The sequence below is a fragment of the Rhincodon typus genome, chromosome 11 (assembly GCF_021869965.1).
Source record: "Rhincodon typus isolate 14 chromosome 11, sRhiTyp1.1, whole genome shotgun sequence".
Classification (NCBI taxonomy): domain Eukaryota; kingdom Metazoa; phylum Chordata; class Chondrichthyes; order Orectolobiformes; family Rhincodontidae; genus Rhincodon; species Rhincodon typus.
The window spans coordinates 33,103,529-33,120,234 of NC_063342.1; the positions used below are offsets into that span (position 1 = coordinate 33,103,529).

The 16,706-nt window shown below is 40.7% G+C and overlaps 1 protein-coding gene across 2 annotated transcripts in view; it reads right to left on the reverse strand.

Annotated features, from left to right (window-relative positions):
- The window catches only part of LOC109930469 (syntaxin binding protein 5L), a 438,683-nt gene that overhangs the window by 43,795 nt on the left and 378,182 nt on the right, over window positions 1-16,706 (reverse strand). The gene's annotated exons all lie outside the window — the stretch shown is intronic.

Here is a 16,706-nt window from a genome sequence, read left to right on the forward strand (position 1 = left end):
AGACCCTTCATCAGAAATTTCTGATGAAGGGTCTAGGCCCGAAACGTCAGCCTTTCTGCTCCTATGATGCTGCTTAGCCTGTTGTGTTCATCCAGCTCTGCACCTTGTTGTCTCTCTATATCTTATTGGTACCAATTTTCAATATTTTTATTGAGCATTGAGTAAAAAGAATTGTGACAGGAAACATGGCAAACTGGTTAAAGACTCGAGTGCCAAATTACCTATTCTAGCATCTACTTATTACGTTCCTATGACTGCTCATAATGCTAGCAATGTTTGCGTATGGAATGAACTTCCTGAGGAAGTGGTGGATGCAGGCATAGTTATAACATTTAAAAGACACTTCGATAAGTCCACAAATAGGAAATGTTTTGGGGGATATGGGCCAAGAGCAGAGAGTTAGTAGTAGTTTAGTTTGGGATTATGTTCAGCATGGGCTGGTTGGACCGAAAGGTTTGTTTCTATGCTGTTTGACTCTATGCTGTCATTAGTAAAACAAATTCAATTTTCCCTGGGCAGTGATTTTCCTCAAGGCTTCCAACTAAATGCAGTTTATAGAAAAAAGAGGAAATCTAGACTGGAAACCAAAATTGACAAGTAGGTCAACTTGTCTAAAGTAAGAAAACTTATTTTTATTTCTTTTGGATACCTTAAAACTTAAACTGCAGAATAGTCATTCTACAAAGGCAAAATACTACAGATGCTGGGAATCTGGAGTAAAGCAGAAAATACTGGAAATACTCAGGTTGAGCAGCATCTATGGATCGAGATAGAAATGGAATTAATATTTCAGATCAATAACCTATCATGATATATTAAAATGTTTTGAGTGTAACTTTAGAGAGAGCTGACGAGTCTATAATGGCAAAAATTGTTTTGTATACTTCTTAATAGATATTTTCAGTAATTTAAAATCAGATTACTCAAATGATGGATTATGATTAGAAATGCTTGCTTTTGTGAAATAACATTTTATCAACTGTGTCAATCAAACATTGCAAAATTACCACACTAATACCTATTAAGCAATTTTTTTAAAGGAAATTAGAACAAAATGTTTAAAATATTGCTTGATTTAATCTGGTTCAAAGGTGATTTCATATTTTGCAATATGCAAATAAGTATAAATGGAAATTCTGTAGGAAAAATCATTGTAATTTGTGATGGAATTGCCAATTGACCAAAATGGAAATTATACCCCCATTATGTTTTTGAGGCATTTCAATTATTTTTAATGATTTTGGATGTGAACTTGAAAATTAATGTGCTCAAGCCATTAGTGAGGATGGTTCCCTATCATTTCCCAATCCTTTTGGAAACCTAGTTGATTGAAAACAGGAATATCAGTGTTTATGGCAGCCCTTCATGTTGCAAAAAGTGTGAAGTAGTGTTCAACAGGTATTGGTGCTAGGAACACTTATTCCCAATTTATATCAGTGAATTGGACTCAGAAATCCTTAAAATGTAGAAGTGCAGAAGTACAAAGGAAATATTTGATGAAATACAAGAAAACATGAAAAAAACCTGCAGAATAGATGTGTAATTAAAATCAAATTTCAATATATATGTGTGCGGGATATCTGTTGTTTGGAAGAATAAGGAGGCAACATGCTGCTTTGCTGTTGAGTCTAAATGGAGTTAATGGGCAAAGAAATCTAGTAGCACAAAAAAGGTGATCGCAAAGACTGCAGAAATATTTAAGGCAAAGCAAAACCAAGTGTTTTGGGCTTATTACTGGAATTTATTTGTATACGTATTAAAATGAATAGAAAAGGTGTTTTGCTTACCTAGTCAGTGCAAATTTAGAGTACTGTGACAATTTTGGTAATCATACTATAGAGGGATATAGAGTATATGTAAGTCACTTACTCTATAACTTCCTCCTTTCATTTTGTGCAATTCAAAGGACCCGACAATGTAGATGTGCCATGATAATGGCATAAGTTTCCAGGAAACTGGTTCAACATTGCCACCCTTGGTCACAAGACAGCAAGAATATCTCCTTTTTAAATTGTACATGGAACAGTTCCGTCAAAAGTTGAGAAATTCTTTTCTGTCTAACCTCCATCACTGACAAAAAAAATTAATGGAATTCTGAAATGTACACTAGGAAGAAAACATATGACTAGCTGAATTATGTTCGTAATGAAGCACCATCTGTTTAGCGTGGTGGCCAAGATTTCACAACTTCAGATACTCCCTTCAATATCTGCCTGTCACTGTTTTGGTATTGAAGTTCATCAATTTGTACTCAATAGTGCACAGAAATGATTTGTGAAAATCCCATCCTTGAAGAAATGTGGGAAAGGGAATTATATGCAGTTTTTAAAATCATGTTTTACCTGGACAATACTCAGAAACATAGAAATACTAGCTGCAGGCCATTTGAGTCCTTATCAAATCTATCATGGCTGTTTCCATGCCAACTCCATTTAGTTGCCTTGACTGTCACTTATTGAAGAAAAATCAACCTATAGCAATCTTCAAGTTCCAACTGTCTCAGCATCCACAACGTTGCATGCAGAATTTCATTACTCAAGTTTATCCTCATCTTTGAAAGATAATATAAAAGGTAACAATGTATAATAAATTACGCTGAACAAGTTAACCAGTCAGGCAATAACATGTATGCATTTGCTAGTTCATTCTAAATGATAGTTCTGCTTAATGATGTTCAGATCTAATTCCTCTGCAAATGCCAACATTAAATGTTTTAACATTTATATACAGCATTAATTGAAAACTTTCTAATATTTATTAGCTTTGTGATTTTTAACTTCAAATGCTTTGTCAAGCTAATTAAAGTATAGTACATTATCAAGGTTCAGACAATTATTTTAACAAATGTTGTTAGGCTTTACAGTAACTTTTTGGATCACCATCATTGTATCTTGTATGCAAGTATCTATCACATAATTATCACAAGTTTACATCTTAATTTTTCTCACGATATAATTTTTAAAATCTTTCAAAGATTTTCAAATCTTTGGAATTGTTGAAAATTGGACTGGCAAACTGCTTAAAAATGCAAGGCCACCTTCCTAGAAATCTATCCTAGGTCTCAGGAATTCACTTAACAAATGCAAAGTATGGGGTATTGATACAATGGCTGGCACAGACAAACCTCCCAATGATCATCTCGGGACCTGTATTCCAATGGAGATTTCTGGATCATTTTGCCAGACAATTGGTGAGAAGCTGCTATTTCCTTTTAATCTCTGCAAAGGAGTTAGCACCTGGTTCCCTCAGAACCAGGTACAGACAAAGATTATTAAGCAAGTGAAAATTTTCAGTAGGTGCACGTTCGCTATGACTGACTGCATTCAAGAAACCAACTAATTAACATTGGCTCAGATATAGTCCTCAGGTTAAAACCTCAGGCTTCAAAGACAACAAAATGACTCAAAACTATAATACGTTATTGTCCTTTGTATTAGGCACCCTTCCCTTTTTCCCTTGGGGTGTGTGTATGTGGGCCAGCAGGAGGGCTGTATGCTTGACATCACTTTTTTGTTGTTTTCCTCTGATTTCCAATTAACAAATTTGTTCTCTCTTTTGCTCAAGACTACCCTTGACTTGTTATTGTTCACAGAAAATAGTTAACTACATTTTTACATGGGGAGAGGTATAGATCTCTCCTTGTAAAAAACTTTTAAATCTTTGTTGTGACTACCCAGAGTGGGGGGCTGGGGGTGGGGGGGTTTGGTGGTGAGTTGAAGAGAGGAGCCAGTTCATCCCTTCTTGCCTGGTCTTATCATTGCAACATTCAGCCTGCTCTGCTGTTCAATATGATCATGGCTGTTCTTCCATTTCATTGCCTTTTCCCCACATTATTCCCGACTTCATATGCTACATATTTGATACCATGCCATTTCGAATTTTCCATACTGGAAAATTTCATGAAAGTACACATGAAAACCCAATCTGTATCAAATGGTTGAACAGTACAACACACATGATAAAAATTATTGGGCTGAATGATCCTTTTTTTTTGGCTAAGTGTTATTCTTTATGGAGTTTCTTTACAATTTCCTGCTATGGCCCAAAGTGACATTTTTCATGCAATGTAATACCTTTTTCACACAATGTTCTGCTGCTCACCTAATTAATTTTGCCATGGAGCTCTATGATGTACTTCTCATTTTAATCACAAGACAGCAGAGGCAGAGGCTTACCACTGCTAGTACCTGACACTGTTCATGCCACTAGTGCCATATTTATACCTCAGCTGCGCACCACTTCAATCTGCAAGCGAGGACTGCCCCTCATAGGCGCCAACAGTTTTGTCCCAGAAAGGGAAACTTGCAGCCCGCTTTGCAGAAAGGATGCTGGTGAATGGTAGAGTGGAGGGGAGGGCTGTCATCCTTTCTGCAAACAAGTAAAGAAGGCCATGACACCAGACAAGACAGAGTCCCAGAGAGTGACCCAAGTGCCACAAGACAGTTCATGATCTTCTGTGCAATGCAACGGTAAGTGCCATGATATTCTCTCTGATACCTCACATTCACTCCCGCTCTAACTGTGCTTCTGCACCAAGGCTAACAGTCTATAACTCTCTTGCTGTTGCATGTAGCATCTCTACTTAAGGCTTTCACTTATACTATTAACCATTCCTGTCCTCCGTACTTGCTATTCATTCACTTGGGACACCTCACTACCTCTCTTGCACCACCAACAGTTCCACCAGCCACATACATCTCTCTCATTCCCTCCTTTTGTCTCATTACAAGAGAAGATATCACAACTGGCAAAGCGGCTAAGATAGGCGGCAGGCTGGCTGACATTCATGTACTCACCCACTATGAGAAGATTATCCTCAAGAATGGCTGAAGAGGACCGTGACCACTCATGGTGATGCTGAGACTTCTACATCCATTGCAACAAAGTAAGCTTTGTGTGCTGTGCTGCTCTCCCATTACCACCACTGTGAATGTATGCCTAAGATGCTCAAGTTTCTACCCCCAGTGCACAGCTAATTGTCTGTCTTCTCTTATGCTAGCAGCAATGGCACCCACAAAACCTCCTCTGAAAGATGCCAGCCTTTAGCCCATCAGCTCTTCTTCTACCTTTGAGGATGAAGTCACAGATCCTTTAGGATGTACTGGCAAGACTTTTTGCTGCTTTCTCCACCACCTCAGACATTTCAGTCACAGTGATTTTTCTTTCTAGATTAGTCTCAGGAACACACCTGGAACATTTAGTAGCACATCTCTATAACTGACGGAGGGAGGAAAGCACCCTAGTCTTTGGCACTCAGAGGACTGCAAGAAATCAGACATCTGCACAGCCCCAGGCAGAAGATGATTCTATGGTATTGGCCATTAATAATTTTGTGCGAGTGCATAGATAGTCATAGGAACAGCAGGAAAGTTTGTCAGAGACACTTAGTGAAGAAGATTGAAGATTGGAAGACCCCAGCAACATTATCAGTACCAATTCTGAAGAAGGATCACTGGACCTGAAATGTTAACTCTAAGTTCTTCCCACAGATGCTGCCAGACCTGCTGAGTTTTTCCAGCAATTTCTGTTTGTGTTTATTATCAGTACTGTGCTGGCTGTCTTTATGGAAATTTAGCAGCTGCTGTGGAAAGCTGAATCCAAAGGAATGCACAGAGGCTGCCAGAATTGCATGTAAACCAGTGATCTATTGTTTCAGTTATTAGTGCTCGGCATCAATGGAGTCGGTGGAGGGGGGCTGGTGGTGGTGGTGGTGTGGTAACAAGGAACCTCTACCTCACTCTAGGTGCTGATTCTTTTCAAAGAGACCTTCTCCTTGCAAATGGAGCTGAGGTAGTTAAGTTTGTAGCAGGGAAGAACAATCTCTCAGCAAGTCTCTGCTTTCTAGTCACAAATGCCCAGGGCTACCTACTCAAATCTTCGAAGCCAACAGGCTCCTTCCACCTAGCTTTGGACACCTGGACTGTACCTAGACACTGGGAGCGCAAGGAAAACAAAATCACTCTGAAGCACATGAAAGCACAAGACCCTTTCACATCTGCAAATAAATATGCACATAAAGTGTTGAAAAGTCTAGACTCTCATTTTAACTGTAGGTCCTATTTAAGTGGCTACCATGGTCAGAGTTTATGAAGCTTCTTCGTATCTCAAGGATGACAGAAGTTTTTTTTTATTCTCTTGTGGGATGTCCAGCATTTATTGCCTGTCCCTAGTTGCCCTGGATAGCAGATTTCCTTCCCTGAAAAGGCATCTGTGAACCAGATGGCAGTATAATTTGTATGACAATGGTCATGTGGGCCATATACCATCAGGCTGGCTTTTAAGTCCACATTTTATTGAATTCAAATTTCACCACTGGCCATGGTGGAATTCAAACCCAGAACATTAACTTCCAGTTTTGGATTACTAGTCCAGTAACATGACCTTATGGAACTGCCTGCCATAGGAGAATTTTTGCCCACTGTGACTCAGTTTGCAGAAGTAGAAACTCAGAACATATTCAGTACATGGTGGTACAATGTAAATAAAAGGGATGGACAATAAATGCTGGCCTGGCCAGCGATGCCCTCATCCTGTGAATGAATTCAAAAAAAAGGACTTTAATCAATATTTCATTCATACCGATGGAAAAGGCTGTCTGTAATAATATGTTAATTTGGTAGAGGAAAAAGCTTCCTCCTGTGTCTGCTACTAAACTATAAAATTTCAGCTTATTTGCAACAACTCTAGATAATGCTAAATGTGCAGGTGATTTGTAGTATGCACTATATTTCATGCAGATATAATGAGACAACAATGCTGGGCCATGGATAACAAGCAATGATGGGTAGAAACCAATTCCATTGGAGAAGCATTGCTCATCATTGAGAAGTAGAGAACAATGAGGCCAAAGGTAAAGTGAATGCCTTTTAATAGGGCCTTGCTTGCACATGTTCCACAATTGTGACCACATTGCGCATGTGACTGTGTTCACTCCTAATTGCACATTTCTTGAGGGGCAAGGGTCAGTGTGTCTTACAAGGGAATGTGCACACATTCATAGAAGTATGATATCCAATGTTCCCTTAACGTCCAATTCTGCTTCTTAATGTATGTTCTGGTGAGAAAAGATGCTGTAAATACAGCCTTTGTTACTTTAGATGTTGAAGTGAAGCGTACTTACACAGCTGAATGAGTATGTAAGGTGTATGCAAAATTGCAGATTCTGAAGGCTCAATGGGAAGATCTGTCTCAGGATGTCTCTGAAAATGATAATGGTTACAGGAAAACTTACCATGAAGCTCTCAGATACAGGATCATGAATGAAGCCTCAGAAGTTAACATTACTTAGTGCCATACATCTTTCAGCCCTGTCTGAAAGACTGCTATTCTTTGTCTGACGCTCATTAGAACATACAGAGTCCTCATTCTTAAATATGGGAGTGACTCCATGTTATGAAGCATTCAGATGGTTGTTAACAGTACTCAGTCAGAATAGAAAAGGCAAAGAGACGGCAAACAAAAAGCTGAAGAATGTCTTCACCCAAATCATACATCTTGGAAGCAGATATCAGTTAAATTCTATTTGGCTTTTTGTGCCTAATGATGTATTGTTCTATCATGCTCAAAGTGATGTTCCCTCCAGTCAATATCCTCATCTTTATCTTCAGAAGACTGCTGCCACTCTCCCAGCTCCTCAGTGTTCTTTACAACCCCTCTTTGCCTGCTCCAGTTGTGAAGAGCACAGTACACTAGTATTATGTAGCACACTCTATCTGGAATGTAGTGCAAGGCACCCCCAGTGCGAACCATGCATTTGAACCTCACCTTGAGCAGCCTTACAATCTGTTCCATGACAGCCCTGGTGGCAGTGGTATGCATTGTATGTGACCTACCTCAATTGGTTAGTTCTGTAAAGGAGTAGTTTATCACATTTGCAGAGGGTAGTACTTGTCCCTCACCAGTGATCCAGGTTTGGCATTGACTCTTGAAATAAGGCAGCAGTGAGTTATTATTAGCATCATGACAGTTACCAGGATACTTGGCACAAACCTGTAGGATGGGGTAACGATATCATAGATGTGTTGGACACTGATCAAGTGGAACCCTTTCCTGTTATAATGAGGCATTTCCAAAGCAATTTGTTTAATCTGTAACACATCACCTGGGGAAGCTAGCAATATTGGAACATTCTACTGCTGGGGCTGTAGCACTGAACTTGTAACGAGCAAAAGAGATGATGTGTTACCTTGCACAAATTACAGTTGTAACATCCTTGATATGTTTAAGGGCTGAGGATTAGAAATTTTCAGACAGTCTCCAGTGGATTCTTTGAATGAGCTAGAAGCTTAAAAATTAAGTGCAGCTATCACCTTGATGGCCACCCACTCCTTCAAAATGCAAATGCTACTTCAGCAGATGACAATTCCATATGCTGTCCTGGGATATCCTCAGTCTGCACCTACATGTGGCTTCATTTATCTCTACAGGAAATAACAGCAAGGACAGTAGATTCCACCTTTCCTCAACCTCTTCCGCATCCTGAGGGGACCCTTTAATGCAACTACTCCCTTAAAAGTTTTGGTGGGGTGTGGTGGTGCTGCTTGACCTTTCTAACTCCTGGATGTGTAGGGTTGCATCAGCAACATTAGAACCTGCCATTCCTAGATTCATTCAGGATAGGTGCACTGATTCTATGTGGGAAATATCAGGCAGAGAACAGTTTCTCAGTGATGTGACTCCTGAGCAGTCATCCCAAATGAAAGTGTGGCTTTATCATAGGTCACAATACACAATGGCATGAAAGGCTCCTAAAAGAAAGGAATGCCAAGCCTCTGCACAAACGTCTGACTAATTCTGTATCAACGTGGCTCCTTAGACAACACCTTCCAGACCTTCAACCATTTCCATCTAGAAGGACAAAAGCAGTGGATACATTGGAACACCATCACCTGCAAGTCCCCCTCCAGGCCATACAGCATCCTGACTTGGAAAAATATTGTCGGTCCTTCACTGATCCTGGGGCAAAATCTGGGAATGCCTTTGCTAAGGGCATTATGGGTCAACCCACACACATGGGGAGCAGTGGTTCAAGAAGGCAGGTTGCCACCATCTTCTCAAGGACAATTAGGGACAGGCAATAAATGCTGGCCTGCAAATGGCACTCATATCCCATGAGTGAATTTGAAAGAAAAATTCATGTTTAGAATTTAGAAAGTTAAGGGGCGAACTGATAGAAGTATTCAAAATATTAATAGGAAAAGATAGGGTAGATAAATTATTTCCACAGGTTGGGCATTCTAGAGCTAGGGTGTATAGTCTGAGAATTAGGACCAAGCCTTCAGAAGAGATGTTAGGATGTACTTCTACACACAAAGGGTGTAGGTGTTTAGAACTCTCTCCCACAAATGGCAATGGACGCTGGATCAGTTAATTCTTAATCTGAGATTGATACCTTTTTGTTAAGCAAAGGTATTAAGATACATGGGCCAAAGGCAGGTATATAGAGTTAGGCCACAGATCAGCCATGACCTAATTTAATGGTAGAACAGGCTTGAGGGGCTGAATGGCCTGATCCTGTTCCTATGTGAATGTAAGTAATACAAACCTTGTTGCAAAACATCATTGAGATATTATAATTGTGGCAGGACTATTCTTTCATTGTCCCAGTTGTTAGTGCACCTAAGAAGTACAACATTGAATATAAGAGCCCATGTTCTTGCACATTTGCAGTTTAATGTGAGAGTAAAGCAGCTCCTAGCCTTGAGCAGCAATGACACCTTAAAATGCCTTTGCGATTCGGTGACTGGCCATGATTAATAGAGTGGTTGTGATTACTTGTTGGTCAATGCATGAGCTGCACATAGAGTAATGTAATGGCAAGTTTGTCGTCATTGAATCTATGGATGACAAATTAATGTAATTGCCCTTTGAAGGCCTCACATAACAAACATGTCCACCTCACTACCACCACACCAAACAAAACACAGTTACTACTGTGAGTATGCCGACAGCTATCTTTCATCCTTATTATGCTGTTGAGGTTCGATCAAAGATGGCACTTTATCCAGTTCACTGATGGTCAGGATTATCAACCTCCACCCTTCCTGTTCCATTTGATGTTGTGTTCCTGTCAACCCCATCTGTTTTTGGGCTCCTCCTGTTCAACCCTTTTATTTGGCAGTAAATACTCTTACTTTCCGCTTCAGCCGCTGGGCCACTGTATTATCATGCCCACTATTACAATTCACTTTCGCCCAGTTGAAGCTTAGATGATGGCGATCTGTGAAAACCTGACTGTAATTTTTTATGCCCTCTTCTATGCTGTATCAGATCTCACCTTTTACATTACCTTCACTGTCATTGACCCTCAGTGTAATAGAATAATTCAGCTTAACCCCAGAGCTGAGTTCCCCATTTTTCACTGCACTGCATATATTGACCCCTGAATAGTCCCTTGATGTTTTCTCCCAAACTCCTAGAACTGACCTGGGCGATCATCCAGTCTGATTTGAGGACAGACTGATCGCTTTAGAGTTTGCAGAGTGGCTTACCTGTAATTGCCAGATTGGTTAGACTTGACCTGCAGGATTGATCCCGTGGCCATGATTGCACCAAGTGTTGACTATGGCCAAGTCCCTGGACTGAGTGTGGCAGAATCAACCAACTGACCATTGTCCCCCTTCACACCACTAACAACTAATGCTGTAAGACTTTCAGACATGGCCATTTGATTTAAGCACTTGCATGGTGTTGGCTGTGCTGGGTCAAAATCCTGGAATTCCGTCCTTAATGGCATTGTGGATCAACCTACAGCTGGTGGACTCCAGCTGTTCAAGAAGGCAGCTCACCGTCACCTTCTCAAGGGCAACTAGGGATGGGCAAGAAATGCTGGCCAGCCAGCAATGCCCACATCCCACAAATGATCAATAAAAAAGTTGCTCGCATACACTGTAGATCTGACATTGATGTATTATGCTGCTGCACAGCAACATGTCCATCCCTTTGACTGCTCAGTGCCAGTGACCTTGACAAGTTGCCTGGATTTCTGTCTGTGGTAAAAAGCAAATGAAGCCAGAGATGCTATGAGTCTGTAAGCTTTCATTAAAGCAGCAATGTGCAACAAGACAAGGCAATGCTATGTGCATCCAAGTGAGTGCAAAGTGAGTAAGTAAAAAAGAAAGCAAGTTAAGAGCCATTAAACGCATCTTGTGCAGATCCATAAGATGGGTGTGTCCCTCTGCCCACAGAATGACCTGGCTGCAGCATTGCAATGTAAGGTGTCAGTGAATTCGAAAGTGCAGTACTGAACTCCTGAAGTCTATGATGAGTTAGTCAGAGATCAGTAATGTTGATACGGTGAGGCTGGTGTTCTGTTCATGCTAACTTCTGTGGATGAAACAAGGAGGCAGTCGCTGACCATGGAACATCCAATAAGATGTTTGTGAATGGAACTTAAAGTGATGTCCAGAGAATGAGCAGTGAGGTGCATCTACCAGGTAACCACTCTGACTTTCAATTTGGGAATAGCACCAGCTAGTCTATCACCAATATTAAAACTGCATAGAAATAAGGCAAGATTAGCTAATTATGAGATGCAATTGCATGGAAGTAGGTTGGTTGCCATTTCCTAGCAAGATTCTCAGTCAGCCTTTTAAATTAAAAGGAAAATTGAGAGAAAAATTCCAATGTTGAAAATCACTTTTTTTCACTCTTGCTATATTTTGCCAAATTTTTCATCATTGCCTACACTGTTCAAATGCTGGGAAAACTCCACCCCATGTTCCAGATACATGTTAAAACAATTTCTGAAGATTACACTCCGTGGAAACTTCAACAGCATTTTGACAGGGAGCAGGGAATCACTGACATTAACTTCTTGATTTCTGTTTCACAACATTAGTTTAACAGTTGTAGTGATGGCAATCCTGACAGTTTTGCTTTCTTTTCATAATTTAATTTCAGATTTTTAAGTACCTCACACAAACGTTCCATTTGACTTGTCCCCTAATTGTTATGATTTCCTAAAGAGATTTGAACTATCCTGATTTAATTTCAATAGTTGGAAATTTCTTCATAATTCTGTTCAACTGCCATCACTTTGGCAGAAACCTTCTGTACGTGCAGAATTCCTTTAATAAATATTATTTCTGCTCTGACATACTGATTGAATGTACTGGAATTTACAGGTATCAGTCTATTTGTTTTTAAAGGATTGTGAAACAACTTCATATATTAAAACATTTTAAAGTTAAACGAAGGATCACTGTGGCCCTAATATTTACAGAGAGGTGGAAGTTCTACAAAGTGGGACATTCAGACATCATGAATCATGTAGAGGATGTGGATGAGTCCCATTTTTTATTTTTAGTTAAATCCTCCAGCCGTTTTCCACTTATTGTGGGGTGTTGAGAGTAGTTGACATGGGGTTAAGTGGAAGGAAAATCGATGACTATAGATACGAATTCACTTTACAGTATATTTCTACTAATTAACTAATTGTTAAGTTGTCCATTGCTACCAGGTTTATGCATAAAAGCAACTGAGTTATTTCATATTTCTATAGATGTATTTGAGGGAAACTTCAGAGCTAGAATTAATTTTTACTATATCTGAATAATAAAGTATATCTAGTTTAGATCACCTGTGAAAACCATTTTCATGCAAAGATTTAGTTGTTTCCATGCTTTGAAAGTATTTTCTCTTCTGTTGTAAGTTGGAACAATTGTCTTAGCCCTCATCTTGCATCTTTCTTGTGATCTTTCCCTTTCTCCCATCATACTCTCTGAGTTAATGTCATGCTGATACTATTGCCATCAAAATGCTAATCAACTTCCTTTCTAGGTATTCTTGTTAGCTGATGTTGCTCATGGTCGCCTTACCTGAGGTATTCCTCTCTACTACTTCAAATCCATAGTCATAGAACATAGAACATAGAACATTACAGCGCAGTACAGGCCCTTCGGTCCTCGATGTTGCGCCGACCTGTGAAACCAATCTGAAGCCCATCTAACCTAAACTATTCCATTATCATCCATATGTTTATCCAATGACCATTTAAATGCCCTTAAAGTGGGCGAGTCTACTATTTTTGCAGGCAGGGCATTCCACGCCCTTACTACTCTCTGAGTAAAGAACCTACCTCTGACATTTGTCCTATATCTATCACCTCTCAATTTAAAGCTATGTCCCCTCGTGCTAGCCATCACCATCCGAGGAAAAAGGCTCCCACTGTCCACCCTATCTAATCCTCTGATTATCTTGTATGTCTCTATCAAGTCACCTCTTAACCTTCTTCTCTCTAATGAAAACAGCCTCAAGACCCTCAGCCTTTCCTCATAAGACCTTCCCTCCATACCAGGCAACATCCTGGTAAATCTCCTCTGCACCCTTTCCAATGCTTCCACATCCTTCCTATAATGCGGTGACCAGAACTGTACGCAATACTCCAACTGCGACCGCACCAGAGTTTTGTACAGCTGCAACATGACCTCATGGCTCCGAAACTCAATCCCTCTACCAATAAAACCTAACATACTGTACGCCTTCTTAACAATGCTATCAACCTGGGTGGCAACTTTCAGGGATCTATGCACATGGACACCGAGATCTTTCTGCTCATCCACACTACCAAGAATCTTACCATTAGCCCAGTACTCTGTATTCCTGTTACTCCTTCCAAAGTGAATCACCTCACACTTTTCCGCATTAAACTCCATTTGCCACCTCTCAGCCCAGCTCTGCAGCTTATCTATGTCCCTCTCTTACCGGCAACATCCTTCCGCACTATCCACAAGTCCACCAACTTTGGTGTCATCCGCAAATTTACTAATCCATCCTTCTACGCCCTCATCCAGGTCATTTATAAAAATGACAAACAGCAGTGGCCCCAAAACAGATCCTTGAGGTACACCACTAGTAACTGAACTCCAGGATGAACATTTCCCATCAACCACCACCCTCTGTCTTCTTACAGCTAGCCAATTTCTGATCCAAACCGCTAAATCACCCTCAATCCCATGCCTCCGTATTTTCTGCAATAGCCTACCATGGGGAACCTTATCAAACGCTTTACTGAAATCCAAATACACCACATCAACCGCTTTACCCTCATCCACCTGTTTGGTCACCTTTTCGAAGAACTCAATAAGGTTTGTGAGGCACGACCTACCCTTCACAAAACCGTGTTGACTATCCCTAATCAAATTATTCCTTTCTAGATGATTATAAATCCTATCTCTTATAATCCTTTCCAACACTTTACCCACAACCGAAGTAAGGCTCACTTTTCTCTTTTGCAAAAACTACTCCTATAACTGCCCTTGTCATTCCAACACTACCCTCATATCTAATATTACTTTTCTGTCTGAAGTCCTTAGAGACATTGCGAAGTCTGTGGCCAAATTCCAAATCCGATTCACTCCAATCATGTTTCTGCTCTTGTCACAGTACTGTGGTACAGGAGCTACAATTGTACACAGTCTTGGGGGTCTACACCTGGAGTATTGTGTGCAGTTTTGGTCTCCTTATCTAAGGAAGGATGTTAATAATTAGATACAGTTCTTGCGGCTAAGGGGATCAAAAGTCATGGGGGGAGAGAGGGAATGGGGTTGAATGGCCAACTATGATCACATTGAATTGCAGAGTAGGCTCAAATGGCCTTCTCTTGCTCCTATTTTCTGTTTTCTGTTTAATCTGCCCGTAGTCTTTCACATAGTTGACGTACTCTATTCTCTTGCAATGTTTACCTTTTGTTGTCCAACTGGGAAGGATTGCGTCCCAGTTCCACTTGATTTTTACAACTAGAGTGAGAGAATTAATCAAATTCAGATTCCACCGTCACCTAAATTAGGATTTGAGCTGATTTCCCCAGAGCATTTGAGGTGGCTCTGCTCTGAAGGTTGCTTCCACTCAGACAGCTGGATATTAGCTCTATCAGTGACAGATTTGATTTGAACGCAGAGTAGGGGGTGGGGACAACTAAAATCCATTGGATGATCAAACTGCAGGTGAAACCTATTTCAAGTTGTGGCTGGCAACATTTCCCTGTGTAACCTAATGCAGGGAAGGGGCATATAACTCCTTAATGTGTCCCCTCGGCCCAAGAAAGAATCCATCCATGTTGTAACAACACCAGGTTTCCCTCCCTACAACCCACTGGCCCCTCAAACATCTATTCCGATACCCTTTGTGGAGTCTGACAACTTAGCACATGATGAGATCCCAAGCATTGAATCTGAGTTAGAATGTGTTGCCTGTATGTTACACAGGACTGGGGATTTTCTTGACATGCCACTAAGTCTCCTACCCTTGTGATGCAGGATAAGGAGATCTTGAATTCTAGGGACAGGGCCAAGACCAGAAAAGTGGATGATCTCAAAGTACTGGTGCCTTTGAAGAGGAGTCCCTGAAGACAATATGTGAGCCAGGCACTTGTCCATTTGAAAGTGGGGAGACTGGATTAGCCAGCCAGGAGAATAAGGGTGCCTTCAATCTGCTGTTAAGACATCAGATTATTAGATGCATGCATGAATTTTTGGTTTCCTGATTGGACTGAGCTTCTCCTTAACGTCTATTTTGTTGTTCTATACTGCAAGTTATTCACATAGGTGAAGCTGACATTTCCATCTATGATGAAGACCAAATACAGCCAGAGGATGCACTGTCATCTGCCTCTCCTTTGTTACACTCTTACACTCATGCATGTTTCAGAGATTTCATGTATCAAATCAAAGCACGTGGTGGTGATCACTTTATGAACACATCCTAGTAGCTGGGTTGGTAGTGTTAGTTGAAGTCCCTGATTGGGAAAGATGTTGGCAGTAAGGTCCATGCTGAACTCCAGGTAAATGATGGGTCTCTGGCCTCAGCCACAATAAATCTACTTAAGATACGGGCACAAGAATGAGCAAATCTTGGAGTTTCCAGAAATTATACAGAATCTTGCATGGATGGCAGAGAAGTTCAACAAATCCTCAACTTCTGTCAAGGCTCTGGCATGTCAGTGCTTGTGTGCCATCACAGGGAGGTCAGCAACCACTATGGAAAGCTACATGGATGATGGTGAACATTTGTGAGGATTTACATTCTGACATTCTGGTCATGGGCTCAGTAGAGTAGTGGCTATGTAAGAGGGATTGAGGCAATAGGATTTCCCTCCAAACACAACATTCCTCCTCAGGATACAGGGAGATGCCATTGTGCACCAAGCAGGAAGAGCAGAACTAGCCAGGTATACCGAGCCTTCCTCTCCGGGTGATGTTAGAGCCTCCAGTAGGAGAAGCCAAGGAGAATGTCCCTGTTCCTATGCAGGAGATCGTCAGTAGGCAAGGGCCTTCAAGGTCTCTGGCCATCAGAGGACATGAACCAAAGATATAGCAAGCAATGAAGCATTACTCTTAACAGCCTGCCCTATGAACAGGCGATGTCAGCATTGCACCAAAGCATAATGTTGTAAGGAAAAAGTTAAGACCTTTTGAAGGCTCTAAGTCATAGCTAGCCTAATATCACTTTAAGGCACAATGATGTCATGTGTGTTGAGACATTGAGAAGTTATGCATTTGTGCATATATTTCACTTAAAAATTATTTCATGGCATCTGAGTGTTGATGGCTGGGCCAGCATTTATTGCCCATCACAGTTAAGCAGGAGAAAGTGTTGGTGAGCTTTCTTGAATTGCTAAAATTCATTTGATGAAGATACACAACAATGCTATAAGGAAGGAAGTTCCAGGATTTTGAACCAGTGACACTGTATATTTCAAAGTCAGG